Source organism: Orycteropus afer, unplaced genomic scaffold (genome assembly GCF_000298275.1).
Source record: "Orycteropus afer afer isolate SDZICR_OR568_19922 unplaced genomic scaffold, OryAfe1.0 scaffold00251, whole genome shotgun sequence".
Classification (NCBI taxonomy): Eukaryota; Metazoa; Chordata; class Mammalia; order Tubulidentata; family Orycteropodidae; genus Orycteropus; species Orycteropus afer.
Window position 1 is genome coordinate 1400608 of NW_006921838.1, and position 5874 is coordinate 1406481.

General features: G+C 40.7%; 1 pseudogene; it reads right to left on the reverse strand.

The window, feature by feature from the left end:
- Positions 1–4921: 4921 nt before the first annotated feature.
- LOC103204517 overlaps positions 4922–5874 on the reverse strand; it is a 1578-nt pseudogene continuing 625 nt past the window's right edge.

Genomic DNA, 5874 nt, shown 5'->3' on the forward strand with positions numbered 1-5874 from the left:
GGGCTGACTCGACAGCAAACAACAACAACAACATCAGAGAGCTCCAATGCTGCTTCCTCCTCAGGTATGTGTTCTGGGTCTGTAACCTGTTCCCTTATTTCTACCCCTTTAACTTGATTCATTATGTGGACTGTGATGGTCTGTTGTCTCTGAGCATCGTGGTATTGTATTAGGATTAAGATCTCTGTTAATTGTTTGTGAAGAGCAGCCAAGGGTGATTCAGGCTCTTCTTGGTGGTTTTTTTTTTTTTTTAATTGTTGGCCTGCTGGTGGAGAAGGAGGTGCTGGCTTCTGCTCAGTACATGAAGTTGCAGGAGGTGTGGGTTACTTGTATCTTATGGGGACTGTTGTTGTATCCCACTCAGTTAGGCAAAAATTACAATTGAATAACCATCGAAAAAACTAAAAGTACATAGACAAAAAATACATCCTGAAATCACACAGGTACAGTAACTCCCCCAAAAAAAAGAAAAAGTGGAGAAAAGAAAAAGAAGACAGGTAAATATGCAATATCTGGGGATAGGTCACTAAAGAAAAAAGGGTAGAGAAGGAGAATAATGAAGAAAGAAAACAAACTAGCAAAAACAAAAGGGGGCAAAAAAAAAGCAAAAACAAAACCAAACCAAAAAACTCTACAAGTAACGGGGTTAATCACTAGGGAAGAAAAGAAAAAAAAAAGAAGGTGTAAACTAAGACCTTTTCAGTCGCATAGTGTCAGTTCGGTAAGTTCTTGGGGTTACTGGAAAGCAGAACCTGTTCTTAAGCCCTTGGAATCTGGTAGAGTATTGTCTCTTTATGTTGTCTCTAGGTGCTGGTTACGTGTTGATTTGTTTTGTCTTGGCTTTACCATTTAATATTTTGAAAAGCTGAAGCTGGTGTGTTTTATCTTAATATTGATTCAGGTGTGTTGGGTCACTTTGCTGTTTTCTTTGTGATAGTAAAATCACTGTGTGTAGTGTGGATATGTGTTTCTGTTTTTTGTACAGGGGGTTTGGAGTTCGAAGCGTGAGGTTTTATGGTAATTGGCTGAATATAGTTTCTTCTATTGAGTGAGTGCAGTTATTGGCAGAGAAGGTGGGAGCAGAAGAAGGAAAGCTTAGTGTTGCTAGGGTTGCTTACTAGGGCTTTGAGCTGGATATTATTGATTAGGTATTTATTTGCAAGACCGCGGCTTGACCTCAGGAAAAAAATTCCTCTTGTTAAAGGGTCACAAATTTCCACTAATTTCAGGCACACTCAAAGGCCTCACTTCCACGGCCCCACAGTGCCAAAGCACGGCTACAAGGTAAATTTCAGGACCGGGTTCAGCTGCAGTTTCTTTGTTCTCTGTGACCCTTCTGCTCATGGTGCTGACTCAATCCAGCTAAACCACCAATGGCTGGCTCTGGAGTTTGTCTTTGATAATGCCCACCTGCAGTGCCAAAGATGCACACAATTTCAGGTGTGTTGGACTCGGGGGAGTACCTGAGCAGGCTGTTACTTATGGTGTATTTATTTGTAAGATCACAGCTCTATCTCAGGAAAGATTCATATTATTAGAGGGTCACAAATTTTTGCCAATTTCATGCACATTCAAAGCCCCTGCCTCCGTGGCCCCACAGTGCCAAAGCCCGGCTCCAGGGCAAAATTTGGGGACCGGGTTCAGCTGCAGTTTCTTTGTTCTCGCCCCTTCTGCCCACAGTGCTGACTCAATCCAGCCAGAGAGCCAATGGCCGGCTCTGGAGTTTGTCTGTGATACCGCCCACCTGCAGCCCCAAAGATGCGCACAATTTTAGCTGTGGTGGATTTGGAGGAGAACCTGCCAGTGATCTGTGGTCCTGATAACCATGGGAAAGAAAAGCACAGTGTCTCCCAGTCTGACACAAACCTGCTCTGTAATCTGCTGGGAGGGGAGGGAGTTAGCCTTTCTGGTGACCAGTGAGATCTCCACCGTGTCCCGCTGCCCCCTCACCTCCCAAATTACTGACAAAATTAGCCACTGGAGACAGGTCTTTGCTCCTGCCTGGTGGAATATTGTATTGGTTGCTGGTAAGCTGCTAAAATTGATCTCATTCTTGGCTTGGGAGTCTCAGGCTGCCGCCTCTGCCTGGCAGACAGTGACTGCCCCAGAAAGTTTCCCAATGGTCTCTCTTAGGGGCCCATTTGTCTTCCGGCAGTAGCTCTTTCCTAAAAAAAAAAAAAATCTCCCTGTACCTTTCCTCCAATTCTGCTCTTCTGTGTTTGGTACAATCTGGATCAGTAAGCTGTTCAGAGTGCCAAAAATCTCAATTTAAACTGTTGTACCTAGTTCTTAAAGTTCTTAGATGCCAGAGGGAAAAAAAGAGGTGCTCACTGGTGAGCCTCCATTTTGAATCTCTCACTACTATTGGTTCTTAATCATATGTCACCTCCTGAAATGGATGAACATCAACCAGTTCTTTTTGGTACAGTGACTCTATTTCTGTCATCTTCTTTTGATGTTTCCTACATCATTCAATATTTTGCTCAGAGAATCTTTCAATATTGTAACTCGAGGGTTAAATTTTTTCTTTATTTCTTTCAGCTTGAGAAATGTTGAGTGTGTTCTTCTTTTTTGGTTTTCTAACTCCAAGTTTTTGCACATTTCATTATCGTAATTGGCTTTGTCTGCTCGAGCTGCCCTTTGAAATCTTCTGTTCAGTTCTTTTATCTTGTCATTACTTTCATTTGCTTTAGCCTCTCTGCACTCAAGGACAATTTTCAGAGTTTCTGTTGTCATCCATTTTGGTCTTTTCTTCTTTTCTCATCTTTTTGGTGACCTCTTGCTTTCTTCATGGATGATATTCTTGATGTCATCCCACAATTCTTCTTGTTTTTGGTCATTGATGTTCAATGCATCAAATCTATTCTTTATGTCGTCTCTAAATTCAGGAGGGATATATTCAAGTAGTCAATCTGATTGCTGTGTGTTCCATCTGGTGAAGTCCACGTTTACAGTGGTCATTTTCGTTGTTGAAAAAAGGTGTTTGCAATGAATAAGTTGTTGGTCTTGCAAAATTCTACCATGTGAGTTCCAGCATTATTTCTGTCACCAAAGCCAAATTTTCCAACTACAGGTGAATCTTCTTTATTTCCAACTTTTGCATTCCAGTCACCAGTGATAATTAACACATCCTGATTGCATGTTCGGTCAATTTCAGACTGCAGAAGTTAATAAAAATCTTCAATTTCCTCATCTTTGGCTATGGTGGTTGGTGCATAAATTTGAATAATAGTCATATTAATGGGTCTTCCTTGTAGGCATATGGATATTATACTATCACTGACAGCATTGTACTTCAGGACAGATCTTGAAATATCCTTTGTGATGATGAATACTATGCCATTCCTCTTCAAACTGTCATTCCCAGCATAGTAGATCACATGATTGATTCCGAATGGCCAAAACCAGTCCATTTCAGCTCACTAATGCTGAAACTGATAGGATATCAATTTTTTTGTGTTCCATTTCATTTTTGATAACTTCCAATTTTCCTACATTCATACTTTGTACATTCCATGTTCTGATTATTAATGGATGTTTGCATCTGTTTCTCCTTAATTTGACTTGTGCAAGGTCAGCAAATGGAGATCTCAAAACTTCACCTTACCCATATCAGTAAGGTTGATTCTACCCTGATGATTCAGCTCTTTCCCAGCCCCATTTTGAGAGCTTCTGACCTAAGTGGCTTATGCTCCTGCACTGTATCAGGCAATGTTTCTGGGCTAGTCATAAAATCGGGCAGTAATATATCAGACAGTGTTTCTCTGCTATTCTTAGTTTTTCCTGTCCAATTCTTTGAGAAGTGGATGGCCTTCTTCTTCCTAGTGTGTCTCAGTCTGTAAGCTGTGTTGAAACCTGTGTACCATGTGCAACTCTGCTGGGTTTGAGACACCAATGGCACAGCCTCAAACCTCACAGCAACATGCCACCACAGTAGGGCAAACTGACAGACAAGTTTGTCTCCCTTAGCCGTTCGAAACCTCCCCACCCTCCCCATCCTCCCCTGCCTCTTTCCTGCCCCTTGGGGGCATGGCATGGGTCCCTTGCCTTATCTGCATCCCTGCCGCTGCTTCCTATAAGATTGTGTCTTACAGGTTAAATACTGTTATGAATGAACATCATTTCTATGGGACTCTACAGTCCATTTAAACAATATTCAAACAATAAAAACCCCATTACTAAAAGAAATTCAACACTCCTTCAGAACTGGCTGTTACAAAATGTATGCTGCATATAGAGTACGTATGAGAAATATTCTGGAGAGAAAGAATATCTGAAAATATGAAACCATTTCTATAAGTTGAACTTATTGTATTAAATCCAGTTAGTGAGGGCCAGTTATAACTTGAATATTATCATCCAAGGGTGGGCTTTAGGGGCTATTTGAAAACAATGGTGCATTCCAATAGTTAATTTATGTAGCTACAAATATTATATTCTAGAACTTTCTGTTTAATGGCAAATATCTGCTAAGAATAAAAGAGTAGATGCAATTTCCTAACCATTCCCAAAAATTCACATGACGAAGAGTAATTATTACAGAGTTGATACATACTCCATCTTCCTACAGGCATAGATTTTACTCTAGAAAGGAAAAAGTAAATGCCATTAATAGGCTAAGCACCTGAATTCTAGAATGCTAAATTAAGTTCTTTCTGTCTTAGTTGACAACCAATTCTATTCACAGCAATTGTTAGTGTTTTGCATTATGTCAAAGAAAGAACAACATATTTGCCTGAGTGTCCCACTAACATTTACCTAGAGTCATTATTCTTGGACTTTCTACAAAAGGAATTTTTTTTTTTTTTTCCAAAAAATTTAATGATAACAATTGGGGATAGTAGTGTAAGGGCCAGACTACCTCAACCAAGCAGTAAAGACAACACATTTTCTCTTTAAGCTTGATTTCCTGCCTAAAATTTTAAATAGTAAAATAACCCTTTTCCCTCACTTCTGCAGGGGTATCCAGGAGAAAGTGGCACTTCTTGGCCACTGCCACTGGTCCAGGCCAAATCTCTGTTCTTAGATGTTCTAACAAAGGCCACTGGACGTGCAGCTCATGTCTATGGCGATTCAGTCTTCCTCTCAATAAGAGAGATCTCCAGCACAGGTAAGAATAGCTGAAAGGCATCTTGAATGTAGGAAACACTGTTTGATGCCTCTAGAAATACCACAGTGATTATTGGGTTAAGGACATCTACCTTTTCTTTGACCCCAGCAGTTGTTAGGCAGGTGGTAAACTCTTTGGACAGAATGGACAATTCTTTACCCAACACAACTGTCACCTGGGAGAGGGTTCGGCTCCTTTCTATGGCTGTCACTTCCTGCTTCTGACCATGCAGAACCAATGCTGCTGTTGTGTGGAACAATTCAATTGAGCAAATAGTCAGTTCTGCTAGGCTCCAGATGGCATGGATATCTTCAGGTGAATTTTTATTGACTTGCTCAGTATTTTTCATTTCTAAGTATTTTCCTCTTCTTTATTCTCTGCTAATGGCTTGGTCAGAGATGTCTCGATCCATTTGTAGGCAGTGTTTCTTGCTCTGGGCAGTTTCTCTGGTTTGCAGGAGATGTGCAGCTCTGTGATTTCTCTGGTAAAGTCGTCATCCCCTTTTTTCTCTTCCTCTTCCTCACAGAACTCTGCTAGGGAAACAGCTTTTTTGAGTTGCTCTGATTCAAGTGTTAGAATCTCTAATTCTTCTCCACTCAGATAATTAAGAATAGGTTTCACCTTTATTTCACTTTCTCAGGAAAGCATCTCCAGAGCTTCTAGATGAGAAAGGCCCTGAAATTCATCAAAGGATAGCCCATAATGTGTTTGCTTGTCTGTTTCCATGGTAACCTCTTTGGAGGTCCACAGCTCTTCTTTCTCCT